We start from the raw sequence: 15,240 nt of genomic DNA, 5'->3' as shown, positions 1-15,240 counted from the left end.
AAAAGGAAAAACTTTAAGAACAAAAACCCTGAATTACCATATTTCATTAGAATTGAATTATCTAAATACAAATGCGAACCAAAGTTCTACGTGCAATAACTTGTTGTTTACGCCAAACTTTTGGTTTGTTTCACTTGTTTCCCTGACTACAATTGTAGAGATTCTGATTTATGCTGAATTGTAACTTCATGGGCAGTCCCACTTAGTTCTGGAACAAGTTGCCATTAAACTAGGGAAAACAACAGATAACTCTTCAATAGAATTTTAACTTAAAAAAAAATAAAAAACACAAATGTCAGGTGATTTTGGCTGAAAACCAAAAAAAATTAAGCCAGTCCCCTCCTTCACAAACTTTCGATTTTTGCTATGGCCAGAGCTGGATGTTGTAATTGCTCTACTTGGGAACCTTGGTATTACTGTTATGTACCTGAGGTAATGTGGCAGTGCACTACTTGTGCCTGCCACTTCAAGAATATCAGGCAGGCTGTGGGCAGCTGGCAGGTGGGTTCAGGCCCAATTAGGCAGTCACCTGACCACAGGCAGTTGCCTGATTGGAGGAGGGCTGGGCAGGGACTATATAAGCCCAGACCCTGGGAGCAGGGCTGGGAGTTACATCTAGGGAGCCAGTGAAGTAACATTGCATAGCTTGAGAAGAGCAGCTCTGGGAATATCTGGATGTCAGGGTAGGAACTATGGGGATAGAGGAGGTTCCTGTTGGTCCTGGGTAAGACCTGAAACTACACCCTGCTGGGGTTGGATGGTGTGGTGGGACTGCCTGTGGTGGGGTAGTCTCCAGGAAATGCCACACCTGTGCCTTCTAGTGAAAGGCAGGGATGGGGTGCCTGAAAACCTCAGCCCCCATGACCTGGTAGGTTACCTTGTAAAGGGGACAGACTAGGTTAAGATCATACAGGCCAGTGGAGATTAGTTTAGGAGGGCTGAGCAGGCCTGTACAGTTGAGCAAGACCTAGGAGTACTGAAAGGTTTGGGCCAAGATCCACTTAGCAGGACCTGAGGCCTAAGGGGAGAAAGGCCCAGAGGGTGAATGAGTGAGTAGTCTGAATAGCCATGTAAAGTAGGGTCAGTGAGATGACCTGAAGGCCTGCATGGAGTAGGGTGGAGCGAATGAGTGAGGTAGCCCAAAGGTCACAGGACTGCCTACTCTACTGTGTAGAGTACATCACAGTACTGTCAGAAGGCAGACTGATCTGACATATGGCATCTGTTTTCTATGCTTACCTCAAGACTGGATGTCAGGATACTGCAGTCATAAAAGATTTGGTATCATCCTTTGTGTTACCTGAAATGGCTTGAAATCTTTAGGGCTGGAGAGATTACCCAAAGTTTTGTGTGGAGTAGGGTGGAGTGGGTGTAGCCAAATGAGGGGCAGAATGATACTCTTCCAGTAAGAGGGGGCAGAGTGAGTGTGTTGGTCCAGTAAGGGACTGGGGGAGTGGTCCAGTGAGGGGCCAAGGGGCCAAAGTCCACTTAGAGGGACCTGAGGCCTGTGTGGGCCAGAGGCTGAGTGGAGCCCAGGAAGGGACTGGGGGAGTAATCGTGGATTTGGATGCTATCTGTGAGGCATGGGGCATGGTGTAAGGGTGGAATGGAGCTGTGTATTTGGCTCAGTACTCCAGGGCCACAACTAGGGCAGCCTCTCACATTTTATATCAATTAATTTTTACATCAAGCATGGTAGGCAAGTGAGGACAGACTTTCCTGGAATGGGGGGGAGGAGGAAGGGCATCAACCTTTGGGTGCCTGGGGACTCCCCTGTTACAGGTAGGTACACCCTACATCCCAAGGCCTATGTTAAATGCCTATATTACCTTTGAAAATGAGACTTAGACTCATAAATCCTTTGGGATCTTCTTTAAAAAAATCACCCTTATTTAGTGTATCACACTGTTGAAAACTAGAAACGGATCCTAACGAAAACCCTAGACCCAGGCATTCTTGAATATGGAACGTGTTTTAACTTTCCAAGTGTCCAAGTATGAGCTGCACCTAAGCTGTGAATCTTTGATGTATATCATACATTTTTCAGTTTGATCACTTTCCTGTTGAAGTTATTCATGAAATGGTGCTAATAGTTTTAACACTGAGCATGGTTTGCAGAATCAGAATGAGAATCCAGCTCTATTTTTATATCTTAAGCAAGAATATTTTCAACTAAAGCATAGGATTTGAAGGGAAGAGGCAAAGGAAAGAAATAACTCACCCATATACTATCTGCTTTCTTTTAAAATAATATTTCATCTCATTGTCATTTTTTTTTTCTGTAAAATTTTATATGTCCTTTTTCTGGATGTACCAACATCTGGGCCTATTCTTCCTCTAACCTTCAGGCACTTGAGATTTTTTTCCTCTTCTAACACGTAAAATACATAACAAGGTAAAGATAAGATATTCAGAAGACAGGCTTATTAATGTCTGGGACTGGAAAACATTCTTTTCTGTCATGCATATTTTGAAAATTAAGTGACATTTAAATAACTATGCATTATTTGGTGATGGACCAATATATTAGTCTCTGTGGGAAAGATATATGGTATTACACTATAAAATACTTAAAGTGCATCTTCTAGCATGTTAGCTATCTGTAAGACTACATTGTAAACCATGGTCACTCATAAATTAGGGAATTATCCCTAATAGGGCTGCATCACTAAAATGTGGAGATGCTGCAAACTTTTCTTGGTATGTGGAATACTGAAACTGCAGCTTGTAATGTACACATCAGTAATTTCCTCCCATAAATATGCTGGCTGTAGTCAGCATCCTGGCTGTCTTGCTTTTGACTTAGTGTTTTGGTAGTTGTCTCTGCAGTCAATGTCTTCTGAAATTGGAAGGGCATTTCCTCTTCTTTCTAGGTTGCTTGACCTTGGTCATTCCATCCCATTCTGGCAGCTTAATTAGAAGCAAGTTCATTAGAGGCAAAATTGAAGGCAATTTAACATAATTACCTAGCACTGAAAAAATACTAATAGGAAGAGAGATGGCAGGACAGACCTTCTTTGTCTTTCCCAGCTTAGATGCAAGGTCAGATCACTTTCCCTTGCCAGCTCAAGGATCTCATACCCAGGTAGTGTCAAGTGTCTTCCCTAAAAGGTCAAGAACGCTGCTGCTTTTAGTCTTGCTTAGTTGTTCTGCTCTTCAGTGGGTGCATCTACATATGCTTTTAGGATGGAGCAATAAACTCTGGCACATAGCATCCTGGAGTTTATTGTTCCTGGGTGAGCTGTTTGAATGTGTGCCCAGGATGGCAGCATATTGAGCTAGGTTGGAGCAGCCCCAGCTGGTATGGGATCTTGGGGGTCAGCATGCCAGCCTGGGGCTGCTCCAACCTGGCTCAATGTGCTGTGGAGGGCATGAATGACTGGTGCCTCCTGAGACTGGGGCGGACATCATGGTGGTGATGGGGGGGGGTGTTGCAGATGCCAGTGTCAGTGTCGGCGGCAGGGGAGAAGGTGGTGAGTGGCAAGCGGAGAGCGGGGACTGCCCACAGATGCTGGCAGCAGTGTTGGTGGGGGAGCAGGTTGCAAGCGGCGACTGTCTGCAGCAGGCAGTGGCAGCTTCATCAGTGGCCAATCTCAGGGGGTGCACATACTCCCTTTTGCCCCCCTACACATCACCTATGGTGGAGGTGCTGGCTGGGACATGAAGGTGCTTCAATGAGGGGCTAGCTGGCAGGCAGCCCCTGCACTGAAGCAGCCTTGCACCCCAGCTACCTGGGTCAGCATCTACACATGTGTTGCTGCACACTAAAACAACCCTTCACAACAGGATAGTACTTGTATTTACATGCAGTAATTTGCTGTGGAGTTTATTAGTTTCCTGTAGCTTAATAGAGCTGCACGTGCTGAGATGTTAATTGAGGAGCTAATTAGGCAACTGTAGTAAACATCTCATTTAGCCCAGTGAGGACTCTCTCAATTTGTTCCTATCAAATGTTAAGGGATGTAACATTCTTAGCTAACGTACACTTGTATGACATGTACCTTGCATTTTTCTTTTTTTTTCTTCACTTTGCTCCTCTGTAAGAAATGTGCTTGTGGCACCATTTTGCTTACTAATCACCATAGACTACTGTCATGCACTCTAATATGCCCCTATCATCATCATCAGTTCCTCATTTGCTAGCTCTCAGTGGCTATGCACTGACTTCAGGCAGCTCTCTGCCCACTGTATTGATTGTTTGAATCCCATTCTGAAGTGCCTAATTAACTTCATGCCCCATTTAGAGAACCTTAGTGCCTAACACAGGGCTCTGAATGCCATTCGGAGGTGAGATGCCTAAAATGTAGTCATTGCAATTCCTAAATTGTAGGAAATGAAGTATTGTATCAGATCTAGTACACTGTATCTTATGACAAGATCATATGTATTGTTAGGGCAAGGATGAGCTATGGCTAGAGGTTTTGTTACACTCCCATCTTAACAAGTAAAGTGTTTTTGTAATGAGTTGGTGGCAGGAGATGGGCATGGGCATGGGCTATACAGTAAAAAATCTCAGTGGTTTTGTCTGTAATGGGATATGACTGACTGGACATAATAAATAATGGAATCTGTTGTAATTGCATCAACATGAATATTTCATACACTCAGGGAGCTGCTGTGAATTTATTCCACCTCTCAGAATCCTCTAAAGAATCTGGCAGAGCTTAATTGTTTGCTTTTACTCTGTCCCTCTCATAGCCATGCCTCAAAACCACAGCTATTTAAAAACACATCATTTTCCACAGAGTTTTGTGCTTCTGTGTGTGTGAATAGAAAAACCAAACAGCAAGCTGTGAGCCTTTTCTCTTTTTTGTCATAACATTTTTTTTCTGTGAAAATCTGTGTGGAAGGAAGCAATGTAAATGGCTTCCTCCCCTCTATAGAAATCTGTTTTACTTCTCCATGGACTTTACATGTATGATGAGTTTTTCTGAGCAAGATATGTAAACATTTCAAATGGACTTTTATTGCAATGGGTAACAAGAACATAATATTGAAGTTTTTAACTTTCTATAGACATGGGGCTTAATTCTTAACTTTGCTAAGGCCACTGGCATCACTCCACAAAAAGAGAGGGAAACATGGAAAATTTTTGTCCTGCTAATCCCAGGTATTCAAAAATCTTTGGCCTCCTCTTTCTCCAGAATCATGAAAATAAAAATAAAAGTAATACATTTAGGGTCTTCTTATTTGCCTCTGGTGTTTGAATCCCTAGGGTAACTCAGACCACATTTCCAAGCTTTTCTCAAGAGTAGTGATTGCCAGAGCTTGAAACATTTAAAAAAAATTGAACTGGCCACCTGCTTCCAAGAGCAGGGTCTTTAAGAGAAACAAAATATTGTCCAACTCACCACAAATTTCTGAAAGTCTGCAACATTGTGTTTAGAAGAATGAGCCTCCAAATGATAGGAAGAAATGTGTCCATCATTAAAGGGGGCAAAGTGAGGGGAGTTGAAAAACTTATTCATATGCACAGGCACAAACAACTCAAGAAAAGGGTTACTGCAGTGTTTGATAGGCACCTGACAATTGTTTCTGGACTCTCCACAAGTAAGAGTTATGCCCATGGGGAGACTGACTGAGCTCAGTTTACTATGTCAAGGCTCAGACTTGGCCCTGGAAGACCCCCAACACTAGATGATCAGAAGTAGCTGGCACAGTTAGCTCTGCTGGTTTCATGACATATGGGGAAAGGAATCCTTAGTCAAGAGGAATCCTTAGTTGTCTGTACAGCAGGTTTTCTATCTCTGCACAATGAGAGCAGGGATTAGGATCTAGCCACCAAAGATTCCCACGTACTTTGATTTAGTTTGTACTTCTTTTCACATATTGTACAGGTTATAAGGTATATGAATAATATACAGAGCAGTTTAGGCCAATAACAGCCATTAACCTATTTTCAGTTTTCCATGGGGCCCAAAGGGTGCCAGAGCACGTAAGGGGGGAAACTACATTCATACATAAGCTAGTGTTTACCAAATGATGCTGCCATTAAAGATATAATCAATTTTTGATTAAAGAAAGGAGTAAATAATACATGACTTTGAAGTTCTTCAATTCATCTGCCTCTGTTAAGTTTAATAAGGAGGACTGAGTTGTGGTGCCTGTCCAGAGTGTTCCCATGGTACTTTTGTACTAGGTTTTTTCAAAATACTAATTTAGCTCTTGAAACTCATGTGTGTGCTTAGATACTCCGTTATTTTTTCTTGTTCATGCTATGCCTGACACAAATCAAAGATAAGGTCAGATCTTCAGCTGTTATAAATCAACATCGTTTCAGTGAAATGAATCAATCTGATTTATGCCAGCTAATCTTTGGCCCATAGTATTTACAACTCATTAGTGAAATGAATTGTTCAAAAGCTGAATTAAAGGAATTGTATCTAGGACTGGCTGTACAGCAACATTTCCATTTCAGGAAAAAAATCAAAATTTGTTTTTGGTCTGATGTGGAATGACACCAAGAGCATTTTGAAAATTCTTGTGAAAAAGATGGAGCCCCATCCACTCCAGAATAGCCATTATGTAGTTGAGGGGGATAAGCACATGGGATGTGGGAGACACAGGCTTTCCGGTCCTTCCTTTGAATTGGAGGAGACAGCAGAACCTGGATTTCGTACATTCTAAGTGATTACTATCACCATTGGGTTATTGGCTGTTGTTGGGACGTTAGGTTGTAGCACCTGACAAAGTGGGTTGCTGCTTGTGAAAACTCATGCATTTCTGAACAAGTTAGTCTCCAAGGTGCCGCCCCTCTTTACCTTCTGCTTGACTTCAGACAAACACAGCTCAGCAGCTCGCTGTTGGGAGGGAGGTGAGTCTCTTTCCTCCTTGCCTCCCCAGACTTCTATCCTGAAAAATGTCTGTACCAACCAATGTGCTGACACAAGGCATTTTTAAAACTGATTTTTGAAGAAATCATGCTTTTCAATGGGGAAAAATTTCATCCAAAAATAATGAGATTTGATTGCTCCAGCTCACTGCTGGTGTAAAATCGGCTTTTTCTGAATGCAGCTCCCTGGGGAAGCCACCTTAGTGCCACTTCAGGGGAAGGAAGGAAAGGAATTTTAACCAATGGCAATCCATATATAGCAGAGGTGTTAAACTCATGGGTGATCTGAATGGTGCAGAGCTAGTCCATGCGCTGGGTGAGTGGCTGGTCCAGCATGTGATGCATGCAGAGTACTGGTCCAGTTTAAGACTCATGGGCAGCACTGCAGGCTGGATGATAAGGCTCAGTGAGAGTTATCCTTCCATCCTGGGGTGGTGATAGCTGTGTAAATCATGTGTGATTTGCTCATATAAATCTTAAATGATCTCACCAGCATCCGTTGACAGTATTATGGCCTCATCCATCACTTGCCTATTATGTACATACTATTTAGTCTGTGCTGCATTACAGCAGCTGCTTTAAAGAGATCTTTTTAAAGTGCTTCATGATAAGAGCAATTTAGCCCATGGTGCCAGAGCCACTTTATGATACTAAATGAAAACGTATTTACACTTCATGGGAAAAGTAAAAAAAAAAAAAAAAGAACTCATACATATCCCCAAACCAACAAAAACTCCACAGAATTGAATCCATTATTAGTTGCTACAGAATTTCTAATAAGCCATGAACAATTGATATTGTTGAGCAATAAATTATTAGAAGCAGATCATTTGCATGACTATTAAGGTTTATCAGTCTTGTTTTTCAGCTAAAGATACAATGTTATTATTAACATGCAAGGGAGAAAAATTGTATCTTCATCTTTCATCTCCTTTAAAGTTCCTAATTATTTCCAACTTAATTTCCCTGCACTTTTGGCTTTGCTACATCTTTCATCTGCTGGTATTATTCTGATTTAATAATTGCAAATGTGTTGGGGATTTCACCAAGAGCTGGAAAGCTGGTATCAGGTCTTAGGTGAGTGACTAGCCAACCCAACTCCATGCTTGTAAAATCTTAGGAAAAAATGTCCTCTGTTATGTTACTGCAAATCAGACGTGGTCCACTGTGTTTCCACATTTGACTTTAATCAAGATAGCTGAGATCAGCAACAGGTGCTCAGGGAGGAACTCTAAATTGCCAATCTCTTCTGCTTGGTACCAATTTTTCCTGTAAATGTCAGGTCATTTAGGATGATGTGGAACCTAGGGGATACGAGAGAGAGAATCCAAAATCTGTTTAAGCCTCTGTTTGTGTTTCTGGATATTTACTCCTTCCAAATTAATTTGTGCTAAATGCAGTACAAAGTAATCAGTGGAAGTACTGAGGGTCAGATAATTACCAGTAAATTGGGATCTGAGAATCTGGCCAAAACGCTAAAAACTTTGTGCTGATGTGATAAATACAAAATATGGGGGTGTGAACAATTAACTGTCAATTTGGCAGATATAATTAATTATACATGTTTGTCACATGCAGCTGTCAAAACCTAACCTTCCTTGGGCTATTGTCTCTGGCACTGGAATTCTGTGTGATCTATGGAACTTGTGCCCTAAGTATTTTAGTTCTTTGTTTTCAGTACCTTCCCACCTGATTTACATAGTAGGGATGAGCAATTATTTGCATGTTTAGGATTCTGATTTTTGAACTACAGAGGATGATTTGACAAATGCTGATAGGTTGTTTGAACAAACACACAAGTCTGTCCAAAATATCACTAGTGGGTTATGGTATAGGAATGTAGGGTTTGCTGTACTGAATTACGTCACTGGTTTGTTAAGTCCAGTATCCCATTTCTGACAGTGTTGAACATCTGATACTTGATGAGAGGATAAACACCTTTCCCTACTGTGGCTTGCTAGTTGTGTAGTGCTGCATACAAAAACGGAGAGGGCAATTACTTCCAGCCACTTCCAGATAATCATTTGTGATCCAAGCACTCATATATGCTCAAAAACTACAGTCATGGCTATGGTGCAAGACTGATTAATTATCTTACATTCTGTGCCACCATCTTAGCTTGCATAGTTGCAACATAAGTGATTATGCATAATCAAAAGCTAGGTCTGGAGAAGCTATTTTACTAAACTAATATGTACATGTGGCATTGTAGTCCCTTTACAGGGAAGAAAATACAAAGGAGTCATTTCTCATATGCAAAACATAATAACCACTCCACAAGCCCCACAAATATTCAGACCTATTTTAAACAAGGATGACTGCATCTTTAGGATGTAGGTTTTTGTATACGGTACAGGAAGGATGGAAGGTTTTGTACACTGGCAAATCTGTCTTGCTCCATTGAATGTCGCCACATTCTTCTCTACCTTGTTGCAACTTTCTTGGTATTTTGTAAGCAAATTTGCCTAGCATAAAAAGTTTTCAAACTTGATTACTGACTCGGGAATATTCTCTTCTGGTTGTATGTGCAGAACTGCTTTTAACCTACTGGTTTATTTGTAAACTTCCATGGGTAGATTTCAAGGTGCTGTTTGAACACTATAGAAGTAAAAGACAGCAAAACTCATTGAGACGGATGTGTCTGAAAGTCCTCTAGAGGCTGCAGTCTGTATGTGTGCTTTTCACAGCATTGCTATGGTAGCAGAGACAGGGAATGCATTCTCATTTACTGATAATAGGATGGGAGGATTGCTTTCTCAATATTTCATAGAAAGAGGGGAGGCTGATTAGATCCTCACTTGTGATCTAAAAAAGTACCAGACTTTGACTGTTTTCTTCCATTTGACTTTGGTTTTCAATTTGTTCACTGTCAATATTAGACAAAATATAGATCTTTTGCCCATTACCAGAAGCTGCTTACAGACTGCTGACAATACTGAATTAGCAATGTTACCCTAAGCTTTAGCAAAAATAGAATCTGTTTTCCAGGAGAGATTTTTAATAGGTTTATGCCCAATTAAAAAGTTAAACGAAAAATGATCTTTTTAAAGTAAAGCATTATAAATTGGAGGATTTTAACAGGAACTCAGTGCCATACAGAAGAGGCAGACCTTTCTTGGGTGATAGCGACCTTCTGTACTTGGAATGGTATCATGTCTACATGGCACAATGAAGTGCTGCGCAGAGATATCCCAGGCTAGCTGTGTGTGTGCTAGTTGTGGAGCAAGCAGTAGTGTTACTGCCTCATTAGCACTGCCTGGCATTTATAAGCAGACTCTTTGGGTCTGACTTTGAAGCCTTTACTCATATCAATGAGCATTTTTATGCATAAGTCCTAATGAAATCAAAGGGACTATGCATGTGAGGAAGTCTCTACTGTGAGTATGGGGAAGGGAGGAAAGCAAGGAGCCTATAGCTGGGCCTTTTGGATCAGGGAAATGGATTATGTTGCTTGTCTGAACATTGCAGTTTAGCTACTGGTGGTGGGTGGTGGTAGTGATAGCTTGTATTATGGCAGGAAACAGAAGCTGCAATTGAAATCAGATCCATTATGCTATGATCCACAATAAAAGACAGATCCTACACCAAAGAGCTTATATTTTAAATGGCATGGCAGATCAAAGTTGGGAGGGGAAACAGGCACGGAGAGGTGAAGTGACTTAGCTCAAGTCAGTGGGAAACCTGGGAGTAGAACTGAGGCCTGCCAAGCTCCAATCCAATTGGCACTTGCATTCCTTACAGAGCATGGTGTATGCACCAATGAGTTCTTTGACGGCTGTTGAGTCCAATGCGCGAGTGACAGTCCTGCCCACAGTTAGGGCATACCAACGCATTAGCAATGATCTGAATCTGAGCAGCAGATTCTTTCCTCCTCTGACTCCATCTGCAAGCTGACTCCACCAACCAGGGTGGCATTTTGCACTCCTTTCTGTTACCAGACTTGCCTGTCCATTTGGTGTGCACTCATTTATTAGGGGTATGTTTCTAAGCTCTCTGTAATTGTATCAATGTGCTGCTTGTATTACTTGTGTTTCTATATGGAGCTGTATCTCTCCCTTCTGCAAGTCCTCACCCCCACTGGAGCTATCTTGCAGGACTCAGTTTCAATGGGGCTGGGTTCCTCCAGCCAACCAAATCAGTCAAATACATACACACACACATACAGATTAACGTGACACGCCTGACCTGGCCTTGTTGATCAGCGTGTACAGGCTGACACCCTCATATGCCAGGAATCAGTTCATCAAGGTAACAATAAAATGCCATCAGACACAAGCACACCGGTGAACAGAATACCTCTGAATCAGGCTGGGTGTTCAGCTGACACCCCCATGGGCCAGCATTCAGTTCATTAGGGCACGTCTGAGCCAAACGGAGTCAATCAGCCTGTACAAACTGATCCCCTCATGTGTCTCAAACTCAGCATGTCCCAGTCTTTTGCCCTAACTGCCCTAGTAGTGGTAGCCTCTTGATGAGCAGACCCCACAGTATTTTTGGGCTTTACAGGGTTCTTTGGCTTAGGTAAAAGAAGTGTTGCTGCAGAGGAAGTGGGGAAGGGGAAGTAGAGAAGGAAAAATACACCCTGTTACTATCAGTTTAACTATAAAAGTTATTTATTGCTAAGTATATGAAGTTATGATGGTACTAGTAATAATAGCCATTCAAGGAAAAACAAACAAAAACAATTACAATATTACCCTGGTTCAATTTAGTATTTGGGGAAATGTAGCTCAAGCTTAACTAATAAAATTCAGGTTTAGAAAGCTATGCCTAGAGAGACAGAGAGCAAGGGCTGGGATCTCACTGTTCCAAGGCACTTGGGTCGTTTGCTGACAGGTAAAGTTCCCAGCACTATCATTGAAGGTTAAACAGGCAACCAGAAGAGACAATCTATTTATCCCCACTTTTCGAGAACAACCGTGCATGGTATCAGAGAGATTTCTCCCTCTTGAAGCACACTTTACAGCTTTCTTATACGCTTAGTCCAGCCTGTCAAGGAAAAATCTTAAGTTTGGTGCTGCCATCACAGGGAGCTGAAACTACAGACAGGCCCCCTGAATGTGCCCTCTGGGTGACCTGGAGGCTTGTCAATCACAGAGCATGAGGTAATCTGATCTAATGCACATGCTCAGTTCACTGACTGCATGATGTAATTTGACTAGAAATTTCTCTATGAAGAGCGTTCTGATTGGCCACTAAATTCTTATAAAAGGTTTGTGAGCCGCCACCCGGGTGTGGTGAGGTTGTGTGTGTGTGTTTTGGAGGAGAGACTGTGCTCGATCCTGTGAGCAGAGGCTGCCTTTGCAGGGACTGTCTCACAGGGAGAGAACGATCCTGTGAGCAGAGGCTGCGGACGGCAGGGACTGTGAGGCGCGAGCAGAGGCTGTGGACGGCGGGTGGAGCGACTCGTCTTTTCTATCTCGTTTACGGGACTGTTTGGCTTCGATTTTGACTTTGGCTTACTTCGTTCTGGCTTCTCATCTCCGACCTCAGTTTACGAACCGTCTTTTGGACTGGCGTCATGACCCCGTTCCTCAATTCACTACGTTACAGTTTTTGTTGTTTGTTATCCTGTTCATGAGCTGTTGACCAGCCCTGGGACTAGCTAGTGGGCAGCCGCACCTATCCCTCAGGGGGTAGAAAGCAAGGGCTCGCTAGTGAACCCCGTGGGCCAACAGACCCCTTTGTTGTTCGCTATACTGTAACTGAAGAAATATCTGAGCCTCCGCTTCCCAAGCGTGAGTAAATAAATCATCTTTGTTTAAACTTCCCGTACAGCTCACACTCTACCGCCGCTAATCCCACCTGTTCGTATTCCAATTGCCACCCCGGCCCACCGTGACCTTGGGGCCCGATTCACTCGGTGTTCGGTTACCCCGACACAGCCTCTTCAAAGAATTCTTTTAACTGTGTAAATCAAGAGGGTCCCATGCCCTAGTTGACAGGGAAAATCCTGTTATATAAAGAGTTTCAATGTAAATGAATTACCTTTTTCAGTGACAAGGAGTTATCTGGTTTGGAACAGCTCAAGAAACTAATTAACAACCATAAAGTTTTAAAAACTAACCAGACACCTAGGAGCCAACTTGAAATTATTGTGAATATAGAAGATATACTGGAAGGGATACCACATTTTTTCTTCTCAGATGGCCTAGCTATGCTTGCACTGTGAAGTCAGCATCAGTGTTTTGTATTTTACCTGTTCTGAATAAGCCTCAGCTTAGCATAGCTTTCAGATCTTACTGTAGTTTTTTAACATACTTAAGGGGATTACTTGGAGTGATCATAAACTTTGTGGGGAGGACTTCCCCTAGTCATCCTGGGAAAAGTATGACAGCATTTGTGGTCAGGGCTTCACTGTGGTGGACCTTGTGATGAACCTTTAACCATTGTTCAAGTGTTACCCATATCCCCTCTGATTCAGTCTCTTGCTTCAGCACTCCCTAACCCGGCAACCGGGTTTTAGTCAATCAAGTTTAAATAGGCCTCCCATATTGGGACTGGGGAATGTACAGCCTAAGATGCTTATTAAACATTTCTTCTGCTTAGTTCTGGTTAGATGAGGGTGTGTGTGTGTGTGTGTGTGTGTGTGTGTGGGGGGGGGGGGGGGAGACAGGTATGTGAGGGGCAGAAAAAGTCCTTTGTAATTCCAGCAAGCTGGTGGCCAGGGTTCCCTGAAATCTGCACAGCAGTATGCCTCTCTTCCTAGACCCTTCACAAGCTTCAGAGTATAGTACATTCCTTGGGAACCTGTGATCCGGCATTTGATTGACATGACCTGAGTCTTTTCTTACTAATCAACATTCCCATGGATGACATACCAGCACAATTTAACACTTCTAAATTTGTCACTCTGTCTTGCAATATTATTCAAAGAATTTTATGCAAGCATCTGATATGAAAGCTGTTTAGTCTTTTGATATGTTTGGCATAGGTCATCCATGTTCTAGGTCTAGCCATATAGAAGAGTGGATAAAAATTGTCTCATAAATATGGATTTTCATTTTAGTTGACAGTGGTTATGTCTACACATTCATCGATGTGCCATAGTTACTGTGCATTAAGTTTAGTACTTGTATAACCAAGTACTAAATCAATGCACTGTAACTGGTGCTGCTGTGCAGTAGCGCTAGTGCACAGCTTTTTAGTCATGCTAACTGTGCAGTAGCATATTAACATGGTTTTTGCCCTGCATGCTACTATGCAGTAAAATTACGCTACTGTGCAGTTAGCGTCTTGCGTAGATACAACCAGTTTTTTATTGTTCCAGACTCTGTCTTGCTAAAGACCAAAGTTCCTGACTGCTTTGGCAATTCTGCTAGTGAGCTCAACATCAAGATCTACATTGCTGATAACAATAGAGCCAAGGTAGAAAAACTGCTCGGCAATATCCAGATGAGTGCCATGAGGGCGATATCTAGAACTAGTTCTGAAGAGCCTTGGTGCATGATAACAGTCTTATTCAAGTTTATTGCTAGCCCAAAGATTTTGCTTGAGCCAGAGAACTTGGTAATGAGATGTTGTAGGGTATCAGCACTGTGAGCCACAAGGGCTGCATCATCTGCAAACAACAGGTCCCTTATGATGATCTGCTTCCCCTTTGTCTTAGCTCAATGTTAAACAGTCCTCATGTCTAGTGCTGAGATATACCTCCTCTTAAACATCATTGAATGTGTGTTGAAGCAGGAATGAGAAGTAAATGTTAAACAGCATGGGAGCCAGTACACAGCCTTGCTTCACTCCATTGTTCATGTTGAATGAGTCAGACTCTTGGTTTTCATACATTACATTTCATACATTGCCTTCATGCCATCATGTAACGATTTCACAAGGTTTAGCAGTATAGGTAGATAACCAAGCTTCTTCAGACCACTGTAAAGCCCTGATCAACCAACTGTGTCAAAGGCTTTTGTTAAATCTATAAAAGCCATATACAGTGTGATATGCTTCTCTGCACTTTTACTGCAGTTGTCTTACAGAGAAGACCATATCTATGGTAGACCTTTCTGAGCAGAAGCCACACTGGCTCTCAGGATAGATTCTCTCAGCTAATGTTTGAAGTCTAGGTAAAACAATTTCCCACAATGATGAGAAGAGATTTATAGATTGTTATTCATAGCTTGTTAGCGGCTGGAAGGGACCTTGCAGATCATCTGGTCCAGCCCTCCTGCTCTAGGCAGGAAGACAACTGGGCGACCCCAGCGAGGTGACTGTTTAATCTCCTCTTGAAAACCTCCAGGGCAGGTGACTGCACCACCTCTGGAGGGACATTATTCCACAGTCTGGACACCCTGACTGTGAAGGAGTTTTTCCTGGTATTAAGCCTGAAGTGGCCTTCCAGGGGTTTGTCCTGGTCTTGGTCCTGGTCTTCCCTGGGGTTGCCCTAGTGAACAGTTGTTCACCAAGCT

The sequence above is a fragment of the Crocodylus siamensis genome, chromosome 5 (genome assembly GCF_052110815.1).
Source record: "Crocodylus siamensis isolate JL-2025a chromosome 5, ASM5211081v1, whole genome shotgun sequence".
NCBI lineage: Eukaryota > Metazoa > Chordata > Crocodylia > Crocodylidae > Crocodylus > Crocodylus siamensis.
The sequence above is the reverse complement of the archived record's forward strand: the minus strand, read 5'-3'. Positions refer to the sequence as shown.